Source organism: Vanessa tameamea, chromosome 23, assembly GCF_037043105.1.
Source record: "Vanessa tameamea isolate UH-Manoa-2023 chromosome 23, ilVanTame1 primary haplotype, whole genome shotgun sequence".
NCBI classification, from domain to species: Eukaryota; Metazoa; Arthropoda; class Insecta; order Lepidoptera; family Nymphalidae; genus Vanessa; species Vanessa tameamea.
In genome coordinates this window covers 3,593,153-3,616,003 of record NC_087331.1, presented here as the reverse complement: position 1 = coordinate 3,616,003, position 22,851 = coordinate 3,593,153, and the positions used below count along the sequence as shown (strand labels likewise).

General features: G+C 32.0%; 1 protein-coding gene across 1 annotated transcript in view; it reads right to left on the bottom strand.

The window, feature by feature from the left end:
• The window catches only part of LOC113401931 (uncharacterized), a 64,839-nt gene extending 57,570 nt beyond the window's left edge, over positions 1-7,269 (bottom strand). The window contains exon 1 of the mRNA XM_026642009.2: positions 7,076-7,269. The gene's annotated coding sequence lies outside the window, so the exon portion shown is untranslated. The remainder of the gene's footprint in view (positions 1-7,075) is intronic.
• Between the last annotated feature and the right edge of the window lie 15,582 nt (positions 7,270-22,851).

The following is a 22,851-nucleotide window of genomic DNA, read 5'->3' as shown; positions in this document are numbered from 1 at the left end:
GTTAGAAAACTATCGATTCAATTAATAAACAATGCTTTGTTCACGCTTTTATTTTATTTTGCTTTTAAATGGCCGATTGCGGGAAAAACTACGTCATGTTACGGAATAAGCTTTCCCTTTCTGTGCTTAGTTAAACTAATAAATAAAAAAATATTGGACAACATCACATACATTACTCTGATCCAAATATAAGTAGCTAAACTTGTGTTATGGAAAATCAGAAGTAACGACGGTACCATACACAGCCAGACTCAAGACAACATAGAAAACTTTTTCTACATCGACACGGCCGGGAATCGAACCCGGGACCTCGGAGTGGCGTGCCCATGAAAACCGATGTACACACTACTCGAACACGGGGGTCGTCGAATCTTTTATTATGTAGTTTGGTTATTTATATGCAAGCGAAAGGTGGAGTGCAATATGCGCCACCTTAGTAATAGCTGCCCAGTAAAAAGTGCTAGCTAGGTAGGCTGTGTCCGACTGGGTAGGTATCACATACCTACCTGACGTACCAACCTGGACGAATTCGCATACACACTGTCTCCTTTGTTTGAATTTAGAGTAGAAACGAAAAAAAAATTAAACGTAGCTCTGTTACTAGGAAACTGTTTTTCATTTATCAAAATTCTCTATAACAACTATGAAATATAATATTATATTCTGTAACGTTATGTGAGTATGACCTATATATCTAATACTTTACACTGAAATACGCTAAGCCAGTGCTCATAAAGCGCTTTATATACTTTAAATGCTCTTAACTTTATAATATTATTCATACGGTAATGCGATTATTGTTGGTTGAACATTGTGACCAATGCAATATTACAATTAATTTTACTAATCTTGAGAATGTAATTTGATGAGTTTATTCTATCTAAGATTCGTACAAGCTGAGGTATATACAACGTTTTTATCATAAGAGTTTTATTTGGAAATCGAAGCTAATGGTCGATCACTACTTAAAGCGTCACAATGTAAATTTAATAAAAAAAATACACAGTATTACTGTTAGTTTAAAAGGTCGTATGTACGATTGTGCGTATATTGTTGATATAAAGTTATATATTTATACATATTTAAAGCATAGTGCTAATTTTCTTTTATTTTACTATAGTACCTGTATTATAATTTTTATGGTCTTTATATGATTCAATTTTGAGATTAATAGTTAAAAATTATAAGAATAATCGGTAAAGTATAAGTATAATTCGGTTAAGATTCAAGGGTAATAACCTATTTTCGTCTCTTCAATCGATAATTACAGTAAATACGACTCTTTGCAGTTACAAATTAGAACTATTTTTTACATACGACCTTTATCACTTACAGTGGTAGTCTACCAGGTAAGATAAGAAAGGAAATTACGCGTGTCCTGCAATTAGTTACATTATCAGACATCATGCGCCCAGCGTGTGTTAACAAACAGCGAACCCAACGTGTTGTTATGTTTGATAACAGTATTCGTGCAATGGACTTTATTATTTTGTTAAATATTGATAAATTGATCGATTACCTTATAAAAATTAAATCCTGTTGGATTTAAAAAAAATAAAACAAAATATTCTTCATTAAAATAGGTTCATAAATTGAATTTGAATTAATTGGAAAACTACCACCGGTTCGGAAAGTCGATTCTACCGAGAAGAACCGGCAAGAATCTTAGAAGTTACTCTTTATAACATAACGACATAGTTTTGCTGTAGATAGATAGAAATAGAGATATAGAGATAGATAGAAACAAGGTTATTTTGATAGCAATTTTCTTCTAATCAAACTCATTGTTTTGTCTGTATATTGTCTAATAAATCGGTAATCAAAGCATATGGAAAAGTTCAACTTTTATTTCGTATTATGATCTCGTTCGTTCCGTTTTACTATTCAAAGTAATTTATGAAAAACTCGGTGGATATTTTTTAAAATAGAATAAGGAAAAGTTTTAATGGCTTCCCACGTTTATATTTAAGATCTTTTTATTTTATATTTTATTTCTTCTGATTTTATTTAAGCATTATAAGTAGATTATTTGTATATAGATTAAACTGTTGATGTTAAATTATGCTTAGAAAAGAATCGCCTGCCTTTCCTGCTATTGAAATGTCAATGAAAATTATTTTTTTAAATGAATGACAATTTTTCCACTTAGTTTCTAATTTTATCATTGAAATTTATTTATTATATATATATATATATATATATATATATTTACAGGCCGTTTCTTTTGTGTACATACTATAAACGAAAGAAACAGCCTCTAAATTTCCCATGGCTGGGCTAAGGCTTCCTCTCCCTTTGAGAATTTTTTGGAGCATATTGCATCACGCTGCTCCAATGCAGGTTGGTGGATACACATGGGCCAGAATTTCGTTGAAATTAGACACATGCAGGTTTCCTCGCGATGATTAAATTCACCGCCGAGTACGGGATGAATTATAAACACAAATGAAGCACATGAAAATTCTGTAGTGCTTGCCTGGGTTCAAGCCCGTAATCATCGGTTAAGACGCACGTGTTCTAACCACCGAGCTATTTCGGCAGATATACATATGTATATCAGCGTAAAGTTGTAATATTGTTAACGGTTTTACTTGGTGGTAGGGCTTTGTGCAAGCCCGTCTTTCTAGGTACCGCCCACTCATTATATATTCTACCGCCAAACAACAGTATTGTTGTAACTACAGGCACAAAGGACATAACATCTTAGTTTCAAAGTTGTAAGGAATGGTTAATATTTCTTACAGCACCATTGTCTACGGGCGGTGGTGACCACTCACCACCAGGTGACCCAGGTGCAGGTGCGTTGCCGGCCTGTTTTTTTTTTTTTTAACTGGCTCACTCATCCTTCCAACCGGAACACAGCAGTAACGAGTACTGCTGCTTGGCGGCAGAATATCTTATGAGTGGGTGGTACTAACCCCGACGGACCTGATTAAGGCCCTACCACATCTGAGCTCTAATAGCAGGCTTAAAGCTAGGCAAGCACCGCTGATTATTATTTGATTTTATTTTTCAATTTTTTGGACAAATTAGTCACCTAATGTTGAGTGATCACCACCTTCCATAGATATAAATTCTCTAAGATATATTCCTCACATCGCTAGTGCGCCACCACCGATGGGACTAAGATGTTACACTGGCCCACATATCCTTCAAACAATAATACAATATATTGACAAGGCGATACATGTTGGTCATTGTAATGAATTTAGAATGTTTGAATGTGATGCATTTATAATTTATGTTTTGCTTGGAAGCGAAAGAAAGCATCGTGAGGAAACATCAAGGAGGATGAAAATCTGCCATTGCAATTGCCTGGGTTCGAACCCGCAATAATCGTTTATCAACAATACCTAATATATAAATATAATTTTCTAAATCATTTTTAAATAGGGCGTAAGTTATTAAAATAAAATATAAATAAAACGTTAATCTTATGAAAATAAAAGCTAGAATCCGTAAATACGTCAGAATTAATTATTCGAATTGGGTCAAAGTCGAATTCATTTGAGTTTTGAAGATTACAGATATCTGTTTAAGTTGTTGCAAATTGTTTTTCTTGTTTGTATATGAGAATTCCAATACACATATTTTATTTTTGATATAATATAACGATCATATAATTAATATAATTATAAAAATCGACGACATCCGTGGTCGAGTAGTGTGTACACCGGCCATGCCACTCCGATTTCCCGTTCGATTCCCGGCTGAGTAGATGTAGAAAAAGTTCATAAGTTCTCTACGTTGTCGTGGTTCTGGATGTTTGTTGTACCGTCGTTACATCTGATTTTCCATAACATAAGTGCTTTAGCTACTTAAATTAGGATCAGAGTAATGTATGTGATGTTATCCAATAATTTATGTATTTATATAAATCAAAATACACTTTACAAGTACGCATATAAAAGCACTTTTACAGTGTTGAATAAAATATAAAGCGACCACCGGTTAGGAAAATAAATTGTACCGAGAATAACCAGCAAGACACTCAGTAGTTAATCTTTTTCACCATTTTAATTACAGAGTATGTGAATAAATTACAATGAAATATATATAGAGAGCCGAGATGGCCCAGTGGTTAGAACGCGTGCATCTTAACCGATGATTTCGGGTTCAAACCCAAGCAGGCACCACTGAATTTTCATGTGCTTAATTTGTGTTTATAATTCATCTCGTGCTCGGCGGTGAAGGAAAACATCGTGAGGAAACCTGCATGTGTCTAATTTCAACGAAATTCTGCCACATGTGTATTCCACCAAACCGCATTGGAGCAGCGTGGTGGAATATGCTCCATACCTTCTCCTCAACGGGAGAGGAGGCCTTAGCCCAGCAGTGGGAAATTTACAGGCTGATTATGTATTTATGTTATATATATATATAATGCCTAGAAACTAACAAATAAATAGTCCACACTTTTTTATTATTAACTATAATATACAAAACAGTCCGACTTTTATTCTTAGAAGTAGGTAATGAAATTGATTTCTTTTACGTAGAAATAGAGAAATATAGTTGTAAATATTCTGCCTTTGCAAACAAAATATCTTCTAAAATATGTCAAGGTTTATTTAAAAATTACGAATATTATTACTATTTTCAACGGAGGATTTTCTGAGCCGCGATGGTCTAGCAGTTAGAACAATTGAATCGAAGGAAGCAGATTCTAATTTGAGTTTATTAATAAATTTCTCGTGAGGAAACCTGCATATGTCATATAAAAATCTATTACTTTTTTATGTGATAGGTAGGCGGACCACCTTATGGTAAATGGTCACCACCACCCACGTATACTGGCGCTTGAAGAAATATTAATCATATTACATCACATCAATACGCCACCAATCTTGGAAGCTAAGATATTATGTCTCTTGTGCCTGTAATTACACAGGTTCACTGGCTCACTCACTCTTCCAACCGAAACATAACAGTGTTAACTATTGATATTTGACGGCGGAATATCTGCTGAGAGACTGAGAGGTACCACATTATGCATTCACAGACCCCAATTGGAATGGATGGTGAGTACAAATCCTTTACTCAAAAATAAAATACCTATGTGTAGACAGACATTCACTAGAATATATAACATTTCTTGAAAGTAAAATCAATATTGTTACATATAAATAAATTATCGGTAAAAGCAAACGATTTTATAAAATCAACTAGTATTTTATATTAACAATATGTTATCTTTGAGTCGAATGTACTGGGATGTAACTTTGAAACATCGATGTTACCAAATTTCCCTGAGGGCGCAGATAAAATTGTGTTCCGGTAACGATGTCTCTCGTGATGGCTTATTTAAAATTGTATAAGATTTCGAATAGAAGATATCATTATATATACGACTGTGAGAATTTTGTTTTTATTTATTATTTTGCTTGTTTGGGCTCTGTGTAAGTCCTTCTTGATAGGTACCTTATTTTCTACCGTCAAACAGCAATAATTAGTATCGTTCTATTCTTATTTGAAAAATTAATATGACAGTGTAACAAAAGGCACATGACATAACATCTTAGTCTCCAAGTGTAAAGACACATTGTCCATGTAAGGGCTAATATTCTTTAAATCCCTTAGAGAATTAAATATTTCTTAGGGCGCAAGGGTGTGCACATACTATCAGATGTGTTATTTACTAGTGTGTATATTTTGAATAAAAAAATATAAAAAATTAGCATACAAGCCAGTCGAATGTCAAAAACCTAGCCAAAAATATGATTAATCAAACTCGTAACGACTTTAAAATAACATAAAGCCGTTCAATAACGAAATGGTAGAAGATTAATTTAGTTAAATTCAATATGTCTTACTTTTCCTTTAATGTATTAAGAAAAATAAAAGTCAATGTAATTCAAGGCATATTGAAAATAGTTTTATTTCTTAACGTAATAAAGAACCTTTTATTATGCTTTTAAATTAACAAAAACAAAAATAATTTTAAATTTATAAGTACCTAACTAATTGTTAAAGATTTTCTCATACACCATACGTTAAATTAAAAGTCTAAAAAAAACAGATCTCTTTCCTTGTCGATGCTAGTAATATATAATTTTATTATTGTTTAATAAGGTAATTCATCAAAGACATATTTTTCTTAGAATTAAGTAGAGTATCACCTAATATAATATAAAATAAAACCAATTTAAAATTTCCAGTCACAAAACAAAGTTGTATTGATATACAACTATATTAAAATTATTGGGTATATATTGTCACTTTTAAATTCACAAGTAATGAAACGGTGATAAAACTCATAAACGTAGAAAACTTCGTTAACACTATTAAATTAATTTAAAAATAATATACACTCTTGACAGTTCGTATGTATTATTAGCATAGTATTTTTTTTTATTCACAAGGAATAATGTTTATATAATATCCATCATAGAAAACTACTGATGAATATGAACATTATTATGTGTAAATCAATATACCACACTTACTGCACAATGTATCCAGCAATTTGCTCTAACCTCGGTTTCTATATTGATCTACTTTATAACCGATTTACTTTTCCAAAATAATTCAAATAATGTTTAAAGAGATAATTGATTTTACAGGAGTTTAACAGATTTATAAAAAAAAAAAATTGCAAATTAATAATTGATATCGATTTCCGTAAAAACTTCATGCTTTAAAATTAATTAAAATTATAAGAATTTATGTACATTCAGGGACATAAGTTCTAATATAATATTGATTATTTTGAAATTATATCAATTTGTATATACGAAAGTATTTTATATTTAATTAATATATCTGGTAAGTAATACGCAATATTTTAGGTACTGATTCAAATGCTTTGTACATTATTTAACATCATTATCAATCATCACTATCAAATCATGAACCTATCGTATTTATATCGTATTTAAAACCAAACTCTTATAATAAAATAAATTATAACAAATTTCATCGCGTTTTGATTTTTAATCATTTTTTAATGAATACTTTGTACTTTAGCTCAAATCCGATTAATAAAAAAAATTATTACCAATTGAAAACTACTAAAACATTCATCTATAATTCTGTTCTTACAACTTAATTATTTGCAACAAAATAAAAAAGTTACCTTGAATATCTCGACCGTAATATCACATTTTACTAAACACTTACACAATTCACTTAGAAATTATAAGAAAATTTAATCTATCAAAGAAATAAACCACCAACACTAACACAGAATCTACACAAATTAAAAAGTAAATATATTCACAATTTTAATACATCGTAATATCGCGCAAATATCGACGGTGGTCGAATACACGTCCTTCTAGCTCGAGAGTTCGAAACGCACTGAATAGGGTGCGCTTATACGAGTGAGGGAGCGAGACAGACGTATTTTAAACGCAAGGGTGTGATCCATACAGCTTATAAACTGTCCAAGTAATACGGAAGCTTTTGGACGAGATTTGTATGAGGTTTACGCGTATGTAAACATAATCGTAATAACTTAAATTATGAAAATAAGTCTATGTTTAATTAAAAGTAATTATTTTAATAATTAATAAATTCTACAATAATGAAATATATTAATAAAACACTAATGATGGTTTAAATGATCTTAATATTTTATTGCGTAGAAAACCATAAATTTAATTTTTTTAGCCTTTTTATTATAAAATGTTTTTATTTAATATTGCTATGATGATATATCAATAGTTCTGGGATCGTATATCTATAATTATACATTGTAGTGATTGCTTAGTGATTGTATAGAGTTAATAATGTCTCTGAAAGTGCGTAAAGCTTTAAAACTTGGAATTATTTTATGGGAGTTGCAGATTATACAGTAAACTGTTTATTATGATTACTAATTTTTAATATCCATTTAATGAATGACAAATTTGTACCATTATTTTATAAGAGGGTTCATTGAACTTATATTTCAATGGTTTATCAAATTTATTCTTTAGAACTAATAATTGTAATAAGTATTTCGAATGTTTTAATATATTGTGTATATATTTTTTGAAAACAAACGAATTTAATTTCTGATTGCGCATAAGTATCGATATTGTCATTTAATTGATCGTAAATACTTACTTCGTAAATAGTATTTCTTTTTTGTTAATTAGCATTAAAACATTTTGATTACAAACAAAATGTCAATCCACCAATAAAGTCGATATATTTTTTATTTTGAATAGGAAAACAAACTGGTGATGGATTGAAGAATTAATATTAACTGTTTCTTACATCACCAACGCAGCAGTTGAAAGCTAAGAAATTATGTCCCTTGTGCCTATAATTACCCTGAAACTCAACCTTTAAAGTAAAGTAAAGTAGTGCTATTTAGCGGTACAATATATGATGAATACGTATGAGTACATAATGCTAAGTAAGATCAAAATAACAGTTTTATTATTTCTCCGAAGGCATACAGTGCGCACCGTTGTTAAATCATATTATTTATAATTGTTTTATCAAATTATTTTGTTATAATATTCTTACATTTTATTAACAGGTTGCATCTGAATTTTTTGGATACAAATTGATATTGAAAATTTTACACTGAATTCTACGAAGACAACTTCATTTATTTGGTTCTGTTCTTTTATTAGTCTTCAAAATATAATATTTGTCCAGTTTGTCAAATCTATATCATAATCAATAATAAATATCATAATCAATAATCTGGTCATCTGTATTATGGATCGCCATTTTGAGATTGTAATCCAGAGTCTTAGCGTTTACCATTTGTGTCCTCTTCTCGAGTCTCCCTTATAATAATACAACATAGTCGCTGACGTTGTATTGAGACATGATCTTATTTATTTATAGCGTAGGTAACCATTGTTAGTTGTCAATGGTAAATTTTCCTGGAATTGCTTCACTGATTTAATCCTGCGACATTCTTCGAAATAAAATCCAACAGACAGATTGGACATTTTCACAATAGTATTATGGAATTAACCATAACATATAGGTAAACGAATTGTGCTGAAAGTTGCTCAGCTCACTGATAGCTTTGGATTTAGTCGAGTTCTAAGTAAGTATAGAAATACACCATTCTTCATCTGAACCAACATAATAATGCGAATGTAAGTCAGTATGTCTGTCTTTTTGTCTGATGCTCTTTCAAGGTCAAACGTCTGAGCCGAATTTGATGAAACTCGGTATCAAGCAAGTTTGAATTCCAAGGAATAACTACATATTCAATTGCAAAGAATAATACAACAAAATATAGTATATTATCTCTTAATAAATCTTCATAGTAATTTAGCTAGCTGTCAAGACTTCGTGCTAATGAAATAAATAAACAAATGATTTTATATTTTTTGTTATTATAAAATCTTAAAACTCTATCGTATTGCCAGGTACCCAACTAAATTGACACACAAAACGTCCGTCACGACTATGTGCGGGTAAAATATTTTTATTTGTTTTATAAAAAAGAAAATCCAGTAACACGATCTCAGTGACATCTACCAGGTCCAATCTAAGCCAATCAGGGATGCAAAAAAGCAGTATCGAAATTAGTCCAGTGGCCATCAATCACTTAGTAGCGAATAAGATATACTCAGTACTGTTGTGTTCCGGTTTGAAGGGTGGTTGTATGTCAGTGTAACTACAGGCACATGGCCTTTACTAACATAGCATCTTAGTTGCCAAGGTTGGTAGCGAATTGGTGCTTTAAGACGTGGTTGTAAATGGTAAAATTTCTAACGGCAAAAATTTCTACGTTAACTACTTACCATCAGGGTGCATCCCCTTTGCAAGTCCGCCTATCGATTTTATTAATAAGATTCGCATACTGGGTCTAACCTAAACCACCCACACATAATATATATATATAAATGAATACTTAAGTACATAATATTACATAAGTGTTATTTTTAGGTCATTGCACTGCAATGATCTATAAAATATTATAAATAAAATATTGGTTTTATCATTTCAACCGACTTCTGTAATTTCTTGAAAGCCATATATATATTTTGCACACATTTTTGGAGTTTCCGTAAAAAAAATCAATCGCAGTAGTAAAACTCCCGTATCCAGTAAAACACCTAAAGCCATCGCCTCATTTCCGTTTCAGCTCCCCATCAGATTGTGAGTGAAAAACAGAGATTCACCTGTGTTTGCGGACACACTTGTGCACTTTGTCCCGCGCACTTTACTCTTCTCCCTTGAAAACAGCTTCACAATCTTCATCATTATTATAATAATAAATATACTTGTACACTTTAAAGTTTTTATTTAGTAAGTTTTTTTTTGTTTACTTGGGTTTCAACCTGTAACTTTTTATTATTTTGGCAAACTTTTCAAGAAAATTGTACCTGTCTTTATCACGAGCTGACTGGAAGCTGGAACACTCTACTCTAATACAATCGGACTGAGTAAACATCGTCTGAGGCACTTTAATTTTATAAAATAGGAATATATATATATGTAATATTGATATAAAATACGATTGTATTTATTAAAAAACATAAATGTAACTGGCTTTTTGGAGCTTTTCCATCAAGCTCCTCCAAAGGTTGGCGGATACACATGTAGACGAATTCATTGAAATTAGACACACAAGTTTCCATACGATTTTTTCCTCCACTGCGAGCTAGAGATGAATTGTATACAATTAAACTTGAAAATTCAATGCTGCTTGCCAGGGTTAGAACCCGCAATCATCGGTTAAGATGCACTCGTCCTAACTACTGAGTCATCTCGGCTCGGCTGTAAATATTAATTTCGATGATAGATTTAATTTATCGACATCCTGGAACACGGTACTACACTTAACACTTCCAGGGGCAAGAGAATGTAAGCACACTCATATAACTAACTTAAAACTTCCAAACTAACAAGCTAACCGACAAACTTTTAAAGTTCCGGCTGCTGTTGAGAATTTTTTGCAATAACATTTTAGTGCCCTGACGCAGGGATTGAATCCTGGTTTATCTGCCTTATAAACCAGTAACCCAGTGAGCCAGCTTAATCTTTAATGTATCCCCGAACATTTAATATAAATAAATAATTTTGTCATTTTTTTAAATTTTCTACATTGCAAAATTAACAAGATTTTATGTTAATATTTAACGGTCAACAGGCTATATGGATCAGTGATTAGTACCCGTTAATCAACCTTAAATAGCGGGTAAACTCAAGGCAACATTTTCACGTGCGTGACATTAATAGGAAACCAACGCGTGCCGAACAATATTTGCTCTCAATCGTAACACAAACTTTAACACCTAAAAACAGTATTAAGATTTTGAAATATGTGTGCTTAAGCACTAAGTTTTTAGACGTCCATACCTAAAGCGTAAAACATCCGTCCGTCTGCCGCTGTACAAACAACAAACTGCCGCTGTAACAAATACTAAAAATTAGAATAAATATTTTTCCGAACATGATTATTTTGCTGTTTTTTATACATGATGATACGGAACCCTTCTATATCCTTCACGTACTTGGCCGATTTTTTATAATCTATGTAAAAATGACATAAGCTCTTAGCATGAATTTCGAATCAAAAGAAAAATAAATATTAGTGACTCCTTATCTTATATTAATCTATGATTCCATTAGGAATATTTTAGAAGCAAAAAAAACCAAAGTTTCGATTGAAGTGAAGTAAAATACAGTGAGTTTGTTTACTCTGTTTATTTTCGAAGTAAATAGAAACGATATTTTGAGTCAACTATTCTATCTTATTTTTCCCGGGTGAGTGTGATAAAAATCAATTGGTTAAGTTTGTTTATAGGTTTTCTTTGTATCTTTAAATATATTTAGTGACTAACTGTAACTGCTAGTAACTGCAGAGTTTTTTGCTGGTCTTTCTATTTTTTTTAGGTTATAGGTTGGCGGACGAGCATATAGGTCACCTGATGGTTAATGGCCACCCCCACCCATAGACAATGGCGCTATAAGAGAAAGGAAAGCCAGACAGACTGGCGCCGTAACGCGTTACGTAACGTTTTACCTTCCCTTGAAGTTATCACTTCAAAAAATCAATAAATAAATATAAACCCATAGGTTTTTTCTTGATATAGGTAAACAGACATGCAATAGGTCACCTGACGGTAAGTGGTCACCACCGTCCATATACATCGGTTCTATTAGAAATATTCATTGTTCCTTCTATCGTAAAAGCACTATCAACCTCGGGAAGTCACTGAAGTACACTGGCTCAGTCTCCCTCAAACCGGAAAACAATAATACTGTTTGACGGTAGAATGGCACGACAGTACGATTGATACCACACCTTGGGAATTAAACGATCGCCTCCTGGCTATTTCTGTTCACATTCAATTGTGTAAATACTAAAATTGACAAGAAATAAGACCCGCTGAGTTTCTTTCGCCGGTTCTTCTCAGGTCGGTGTATTTTCTTTTCCGATCCGGTGGTAGTGTTTCATTTGACTATCAATAAGTAAGTGTAATGCTTCCATATTGAATAAAGGAATTTAGGTTTGATTTTGAATTAATTTACCACCAAGTATGTCAATCAGATCAAACATAATTTACTTATTTATTATAATACATAACATAATAACATATAACCTTCGTTTTATAAAAAGTACTTTTTAATTTATTTATAGACTCATATACTAAAATTGTGGTTTGTGTGGCGATTCAAAAGTGCTTGTAGAAGTCTTCTTGAATAAAGTATATTTTGATTTGATTTGAACATATTAAATCCTTATGGCAATGAGTGTCCAGCTGGTTTTATAATAGAAGCAAGGTCATCTGAAATTACATCTGGCTCACCGTTAAAATTGTTAATGTAATAAACTCGTTCAGCGCTTAAATTATTGATTTAAAACGGTCCACAGAGGTCTATAAAGCATTTGCCCCAATTTAAATATTTTAAACTTGCCTCAATACCTTTTCAATCTCTACCTAGTAAAGCTTATAATATAGAACACTGATAGAGGAAATACAAAAGTACATATTACAAAAGATACATTGATACAATAAGACGGCCTTATTGCTTAACGATTGCTTTCAAACAGTTGTCTAGGGCTAGAATTTATCAATGAGAGATGGCGTAGACTCCTTAATTTACAAGATAGCGTTATAAAATCATTCAATTGTAAGTAATAGTTTTTCATTCGTTTTTCAAAAGATGAATTGTTTTTGATCTGCGAATAGTATTAGCAGAGATTTTCGTAATTTACTCATTATTATAAAATAATATATTTACATTCTATATTTAAATGTGTTATTTAAAATTATTGACATCATAGATTATATAAATATCTAGACAGAGTACGTCATAGTTGTCGTGTCGTAGTACAAAAGAACTAAAACAAAACAGTAAACTTTATTGTATTGGTGTGCGTTACAGCAACGCTTGACACTCGTCGAACGTCATACGACTTTAGTAGTTTGTAGTTAGTGTCCAACTGTTGGTCATTATTTTTCGACGCGTCTCCTGGTTTGACAGTCTATCTACATATAAATAATAAATAAATATTGGACAACATAACATACATTACTCTGATCCCTTATCCTATAAATATATTATACGATCCCAATGTAAGTAGCTAAAGCACTTGTGTTATGGAAAATCAGAAGTAACGACGGTACCACAAACACCCATACCCAGGACAACATAGAAAAATAATGAATCGACTTGGTCGGGAATCGAACCCGTGACCTCGGAGTGGCGTACCCATGAAAAACCGGTACACACTACTCGACCACGGAGGTCGTCAAAATATATAAATAAAACCCGCGACTTCTTACGTGTGGTTGTTGAATCGGATTAAGTTAAGAATTTCATGGGCCTCAATTTTTTTGGGCGGAACTGTTATTATTTTTATGAAATAAAACTAGCTTTAGTTAATTCTGATAACATCAGATCTGCCAAACAAAGCAGACTGACTAACAAAAAAATGTTGTTAATTTTTGTTATAAATACCGTTCATACTTTTATATGCGTTTAGTATACAAGCTGTTTGACATTACAGACAAATACTTGGATTTTATTTATTTCTTGTTAGTCCAGTCAATAAAACCCAAAATCCCTAGCAAATTCGTAACTCGGCGAAATTTTGTGGGTTTGTTTAATAAGGTAAAATAACTTACCGTGTGATTTTGCAGCGTCGTGGGTTGAAGGGAAAGGGTTGAAAAGGGGTGAAAAGCGTTTTTTGTTAATACCATTGTTAAAAAAATTAGTAACACGCTGCAAATTTGCAATTATCATGTTTATAGCATTTTGTATCATCTATTAAATTTGCAGCGTTTTGCAACATACCAAACATTGTTCAAAAATATCATTATTTTTTTTAATAATAAACAATGTTTGGTATGTTGCAAAACGCTGCAAATTTAATATATGTTGCAAAATGCCCTAAATTATGATAATTGGAAATTTGCAGCGTGTTACTAATTTTTTTAACAATGGTATTAACAAAAAACGCTTTTCACCCCTTTTCAACCCTTTCCCTTCAACCCACGACGCTGCAAAATCAAACCCACAAAATTTCGCCGAGTTACGAATTTGTTAGGGATTTTGGGCTTTATTGACTGGACTATGTATAGAATGAATTCAATAAAACACACGAGTCAAGATGTGCTGCACAATGTAAGTAAGAGGAAATAATATGGGAAATGCAAAATAAAATCGAAATTCCGTTTGCACTAACAAATAATGATCGGGAGTCGTGTTCATTGATACTCATAACATACGGAAACTATTTTTATATGTTGTGCGTGCATCTTAACCGATGATTTCGGGTTCAAACCCAGGCAAGCACCACTGAATTTTCATGTGCTTAATTTGTGTTTATAATTCATCTCGTGCTCTGCGGTGAAGGAAAACATCGTGAGGAAACCTGCATGTGTCTAATTTCAACGAAATTCTGCCACATGTGTATTCCACCAACCCGCATTGGAGCAGCGTGGTGGAATATGCTCCATACCTTCTCCTCAACGGGAGAGGAGGCCTTAGCCCAGCAGTGGGAAATTTACAGGCTGATTATGTTATGTTTTATGTTTTGTTGTCGGATTTGCCATCCCATCGAATTATGAAAGTGAGGTATTTGAGAGTCCACAGTCTATGTTTGCGCACATACTTGTGGATTTTAACATTGGCGCCCATTACGAAATCGGTCAGGACTAATCTTCATTCATATGCAATATAAATGTCTGACAAAAAAAACCTATAGATATATTTTCTGGTCTGGGTATTTTCTTTTCGAACCAGCGTTAGTATCCACTGTGACTATCAATAAATTACTGAAATGCTTCTGTATAAAATCAAGAAAATCAAATTTAGAATTTTTATTCATATGATACATAAGCTATAGAGATCTAAAAGTCTTAACAACCAATAAACTTACTTAAAAATATACAACCTTAATGCCTTTTTGATTGTTACTTCACACAAAAAATAAGCTTTTACATACACTGTTATTAAGAACATCATATGTGGTTTCCAATTAAGCGACATGACTGATCATATTTCAGATAACAATCTCGGTGTCGGCTTTTGTCGGCTTTTGTCGGCGCTTGATGTCGGCAAAAGTTAGTTGCGTTGTGTGATATGAATCTATTGGTTCACTTTGTGTTTTATAGTTCCCTTGTGATCGTATTTCAGTTTATGTTTGTCTTGTTTCCGTTTGATTGGACGGGATATGTTTATATCATCAAAGAACTGTGTGTTTATTATTAAAATATGTATGATATTTGTTAGTTATGAAGTCCTTACTGTCAACTATACTAAAGTTATTATTATATATGTGTCCACGGACAGAGACGTAATCTCTATTCCTTCACTCAGGATTGTTCTTCATTGAGGATTAACTCACATTAGAATTACTCTTCCACCAATTATAGATATTAGTAAGTCCCTTAGAGTGAACTCATTTTGATATAATAATTACGAAATCGATTTTTGTTTATTTGTTTCTTTGTTACGAATTCACACGCGGGCAATACCACGGTTGGAAAATAATTTTCCATATCACTCTTAGTAAAACATCGACAGAACTCAAAATTTGAAAAATAATATTAATTGTAAAATAATGGCTCAATTCTAAAGGATAAAAAAAAATATTAAAAGAAAATACCTTTAAAACTAAAAGGTTATATATTTAGGAAATACGCGTGGTTTTAATTTTATCTTACGATTTTTATTTACAATTCTGAAGCGATTTCAAAAATACTCGCACAGGATTTACACATCTCCTTATCACCTTTTTGTATTATTAAATTCGATCTTAATAATTTGATGACTTATGAATAAACCAAACATTCCGTTTCGATGTAGATACGAAGTCAAATAATACAGCGTTACGCTCGTACTTCGCTTTTTCGCTTAGTCACATTGTATTCTGAAACGGAAGCATATAAATCGGTATGTATGTTGGTAGGGTTTTGTGCAAGCCAAGTTTAGGTACCACCTATTTACATAACACCAAGTAGCAATAATTATTATTGTTGTGTACCAGTTTGATGAGTGAGTGAGCTAATGCAAAAAAGACATAACATCTTAGTTCCCAAGGTTGGTGGTGCATTGGCGTTAATATGTTTTGTGACCCATCGCCAGTTCGCCAAAGGGTATCGAAAAAAAAAATCTATGTCTTTATATTTATGATAAATATTTCTTACAGCCAATGTTTTTGGGCGGTTGTGATCTCATACCATCTATGGTGGCCCATTTCCCCGCCCGACTTTCTATATCATAATATATATATATATTTATATACTTAATATAGTAAATATTCGAATGCTTTTCCATTGTAGCATTTGTACGTAGAAATACTGCTTAGGTTCTTGCAATTAACAGTATATCTTGTTATAAGTTGATTTTGATTAAAAAAATATTATTTCTGATATGTAACATCTTTTCTCTCACTCCTGCGATATGTGGAAGTGATTTCGTCAAAAGGGACGGAAGTTTGTAACAGGAAGCTGGGAAAACCCGCGCTATTCGATTTGAACAATGAGTGCGCCCGGCGCTTTGCATTGCGATTGGCTTATATTAGATATAGGTCGCTTTATTTAATATAGTTTTGTAAAATTACTCAAAAGTGCTTGTAAAAGCCTACTTGAATAAAGTTTACTTTGATTTCGTTAATTTTTTTGGGTTGCGGCTATCAGATTGTATCAATCCATTTTATAAAAGGATATACTGTTAATGTTGCTTCATCATCCTCCTGCCCTTATGCTTTGGGTCCAGATGACATACCATTTGAAGTACGGAAGGTGTTACAGAGTGACGGATGTATGTGGTTGACTTTATTCTTCAATAAGTTGTTGCATGAAGAAACTTATTAACACTAATATGATGTCAGATGTCAGGTGCTACATATCATATGCGGCTACTGACAGTTTCCCTTGTGTTTATTTTAAAAAAATGCTGAGCTTATACAAGAACAAAAAGGCAACAATATTAGTCACAACAATATTCTTAATTGAAGCTGGATGAAACTGCAAAGCACAGCTACTTATATAATTACATAACCCCAGAAACCACAGAAAAGTTTTAGTGATCATTTAAAAAAACCCTTCGTGATTTATAAATATAGATTATTCAAAAGTAATATATAGTAGGATAAGAATATTTATTAGATGCGAATCATAATTAAAAATAACTACAGTACAATCACGACCACGTGGAATGTTGACATGAATGATAGCGTAATTTTCCCGTCAAATCGCATCCCGATTTTTGGGCGAAAAATAAATTATCCCCGTCACCAGTGAATGAAATAAGATGTGTTACGCTTTAATAATGTTTTTGTTATATATAACTTGTACAAAAAGACTGCGAAATTTCGTCATTCTAAAAGTACTGTGCCATAAATAATAAATACTAACGAGGTGGCCCACCGGCTAATATACGTTGATCTTCACCGAAGATTGCGGGTTCTAGCTCGGGTAAGCACTGTATTTACATGTGCTTCATTTGGGTTCATAAATGTCATGCTCGGAGAAGAAAGAAGACACCGCGAGGAAAGTTGCATCAATCTAAACAAACTACCACATATACATAAATCCTCCAAATCGTATTGGAGCAGAGTTTAGGATTGAGTTCTAAACTCCAAACTTCTCCAAAAGGAGAAGAGTCCTTTCTCCTTTTGGAGAAGACTTTACTTTTCTCTATAAATTGTTTGAATTGAGACAATATAAGTAAGCATCATATTATTACTTTAAACTCGAAAGTATGATTTTGTGACCGTGAAAAAACCTATGAAAATGAATTTTGCATCACTAAATAGTATATAAAAGAAAGTCGCTTCCCGCTGTCTGTCTGTCCCTATGTCTACTTAGATTTTTAAAAATACGCAACGGATATTATGTGGACTCTTTTAATAGATAAAGTGATTCAATAGTATATTATATGTATAATACTTGCATAATATAGTAGAGAAACACTGATAAAATTTTAGAAGTTTCTAATGATATTTCGTAAATAAACACATTTTTAGATAGATCAAAATAATGTACTACAGTATTATACGCCTAAAAAAGGTCTACAAAAAAGTCAAGGACGGTTTACGCGTATCTCGTACGGATAACCCACAATAACCATTTTTTATCCTTTGCCTTTTACGAGATATTATGGCATATTTACGAAGTGACTTTAAGCAATACAGTATTAATCCTTATCCAATTAAGTACCTTAAATATATTTTGTATTTAATAAAGATATTAATAGGCTCTGAACCTTGCATATAAAGATATCTGTAGTATATTCAGTATCACCATTGAACCCGTGCGAAGTCAGGGCGGGTCGTTATATAATATCAAATTTCAATTTGCATTTTTATAATTTGATTTCGCCTACAATATAGCTTTACGCCTAATAAAAATAAGTAAATAAATCGTATATTTAATACTATGATATAATAGACCTTCACTGTTTCCTATTCTTAGAAAATAACAATTTTCAACTCCACGTTTCACTAATAAATATTTTTTCTCATTTTTTCAAACGAAAATTCCTAGAAACTGTGTAGCAATGAAAAGTTTCTTTTTGTAAACGGAAAGATTATAAAAGTGACGATAGAGATTTTAATTGCAATTTTATTAACGCGCTCCTGGGAAAATTATAAAATGTAGTTAGCGTTTAATCAGTGGTTAGCGCGAATAAAAAGCTTTAAGAGCGAAGTTTCTTCTAATAAAACTACTTTAAATTGTTTAACTCGTATTAAACATTTATTTCAAATTTAAAGTCTTTTGATCTTCTTATTTACGAGTCGCAATGCTAAATAAACTCTTATATTTGTAGATAATTATGTATTAAATTCGAATTAGCTCTATTAAAATTATTACTTTTATTTAAATTAAATTTTTCTGAAAGTCTGCAGGTACCTATTTCTTTCATTTTTTTTATTTTATATCGGTAAACATACTATCGTCTGCGTGATAGTAAGTGGCTACTACCGCACACAGATATCAGAACTATAAAAAAAAAAAATGATCTACACCTTAAATCAGTCTACCAACAGTCTTGGGAACTAAAATGTTATTTTGTACCTGTATTGACTCACACTGACTCACTTGCACTAAAATAGCTATCTCAACCCACTAAATGCTAAATTCCTTCTAACGTAAGAAATGCGAGTGTTATATTATTGATTTGTCCTTTTCTAACGCGATAACTTAGGAAGGGATAGACTTAATTACTGTCATGAAAATAAAATTTAAGATATATTATGATATCTTATTGACCAATTTAAATCACGACGGCTTCTCTAGTTTATGTTATAGTGGTCATATATATTTTTTGTATCATATGAAGACGGACAGGCAAATAAACCATAATATGGTAAGTCACCATTGCCTAGAGATTGGCACCGTATGAAATTTTAAGCATTATTTACATCGCCAATGCGCCATCAACCTTGGCAACTAAGATGTTATGTCCCTTGTATAAGAAACACATATATGTTAGAACTTACATTATATTCGATGTTGGTCGTTATTCCTACTTATTATTTATTATATGTTATTATTATTGTCTAGTATGGGCATGTTATGCGGAGGAATGAGGACCATGTTGTGAGAAAGGTTTTGAGAATGGATGTGGATATAGAGGTAGGGGACGACCAAAGAAACGCTGGATGGATTGTGTGAAAGACGATATGGTTCGAAAGAATGTTACTAGTGAGATGACGTCCGACAGAGAAGTATGGAAGAAGAAGACATGCTGCGCCGACCCCGAGTAAAATTGGGATAAGGGCAGGAGGATGATGTTGGTCATTATTCCTACTAATACAACTAAACAAATACTGAACCTTCCATCAACACAAACATACGCTAAGAACATCAAAATCGGTACTTACAGTCATTTAGGAGGTTAATTTCTAATATACAGATATACAGAAGAATTGATATAGAGATATATCTTAAATATTGAATATTACGTTAATTCAATTGAATCAACATTCAATGTATGTAATTTAAGTGGCGTATGATAGTAACCTATGAGTTTATGCCGGGTTTTGTCTACAAAGAATATCAGCTATTCATTTAATATAAACCAGTAAAATAACGATTCAAAAGTAATTATAAAACGCCAAGCTGAATAATATAAAAGAGTGCGTACTTATGTACGGGCGTGAGAAGTTCTACTTGTTCGGCGCAATTATAAATAGTTTTTAATTGCATGCAAGTACAATCAAATAATAATAATATACGTAACTTGCATATTTTTATAAATATAATTATAACTAAAAAAAAACTTATTAATTATAAAATAATTAATATTATTGTGATAAAAGTAAATTCTCCTTTTTTCCGATTACTAATCACACTCACTTAAAATTTTAATGATTCAAAATTCAAATTCAAAAAACATAAACATTACGACATAAAGCAAGGTGTGAAGTTATCTATTTCGAGCGGCCTGTCACTTTTTTGGCTGTTTAGCGAGGACCTTCATCATTTTTCATAAAGAAGTATAACTTCAGTATTGCCAGTTAATTAAGCACATGAAAATTCAGTGGTGCTTGCCTGGGTTTGAACCCGAAACCATCGGTTAAGTCGATTAACAGTCGCGTTCTAACCGCTGGGCCATCTCGACTCTAAAAATATGACAGTAAAAAAAGCAAACTCACCACAAAAACAGACTATATTCAAACCTATAATAAAAAAAACGCATTTTACAACTTTTTTCTAATTTAGATATCGTTAAAATAGTTGAACGAATAATAATAAATCAGTCTTAAGGTGTCTTAAACTGGCCATTAAAATGTACTCATCGAATTTTAACGATTCCTAAAATAATCAATTATCAGGCTACTGATATATTTTAATGGCCACTAGAGTTATGTATCCACTAAAATGTAGCTCTATACGGTGCGATTTCTATATCGGTATGTAATGACTGACAGAGGTAAATCCGTAAACGGTTTTTTTTTTTAAATAAGATACACTTAACAAATTATAATATAATTACTCATAGTCGTCTCACACACACTAAGACATATTTTAAGCACGAGAGTCACTCACTCATACATCAATAATGATTTAACGTGGAGGGCTACATCTTCTTGACTAAATAGATCTATAATGACTTGCAATATGAAGATTATAATATAGAGATTTTTCATATTGATTTTTTTTCAATCTCACAATAGCCTAAGCTTCCCTTACGTAACGATGTTTATACTATTTTTATATATACGAGACATAGCTAACGCCATCTTTTAAATTACAAGGATACAAGATTTGACAGCTGGTCGGTCTGATGAAACGTCGCATCGTTGGCGGGAACGTTGAACGCCGCCATTATTGTGACGTAGTTAACTGCAACCGCCACATCTGCGAAAATTCTCGCCTGGGTTCCTCGTAATTATTTATATTATGAAATTATAGTTTTATAAAGAAAAGATCAATCAAATGGCTTAAACTGATAGAAGTGGAGACCTGCCTTTACGTATTTTGACAAAAACAACTCCTAATATAAAAATAAAACTCATAAATTAATGTCAAATTAAGATTTTCATTCGATAATTAAAAGTTAAAAATAGCCTTAATCTTCAACGCTTTATTATAATATATCAATATTTATTCGAAACTACTGTTTTAAAGTGAACAAACAAGAAAGTTGTGAATATTAAAGATTACGTTTGATAAATATGAACTATTTAAATTACGTTAGCCATCATCAAAGATATTTGTTAGTTTTGGGACTTCGAAAGTTTTGTGATCGGAAATTCTTAATTGGACAGATGATATAATTGGGGTGTAATTAATTTATATTTTGATAAATAGTTGTTTTAACCCAGTTTAATTAATTACTTCTATGTATGTACTTACGAAAACCTCGCGACAAGCTTTTATGATTAAAGAAATTGTGTATCATGAGGTTATCAATTGATAGTTAAAATTTTAAAGGAAAATTTTATTTTCTTCTTTTTAGAGCATTTAAATAAAAGCTTTTTTTAAAAAAGAATTTTTACTTTGAATTTATTTTTTACTTTTTAGTTATGACTGTCTAGGTTTCTGAGTCTATTCATCTTATTCAACGCATCATTGTTGCAAGGTCGTTTGCCGGTTAATTTCGAACAGTCTAAATCTTCAATAACAAGACCTTCTAACGATTTTATCCTAATTAAGGACACGTATGCTTGACCAGAAGCAAAGAGCTTCTTGCCTAAATAAACAACGGCGTGATCGACAGTACTACCCTGCACTTTGTGTACTGTGCAAGCCCAGCATAATATAAGTGGCAGCCTTCTTCGTTCCACGGTTCCGTGACTATATTTTGCTGGAAATTGCACAGATTTGGGCTGAATGAGGTGAACACCGTCTTTACCGAAATCTATTCGGACGGATGGTATACCAGTGTCATACATTTGTGCTCTTCGGAAGCAGGGCCATATAATTTCAGTAATAGGCCTTCAATTTATTCTTGACATCCATATTATATAAGTGGATAAAA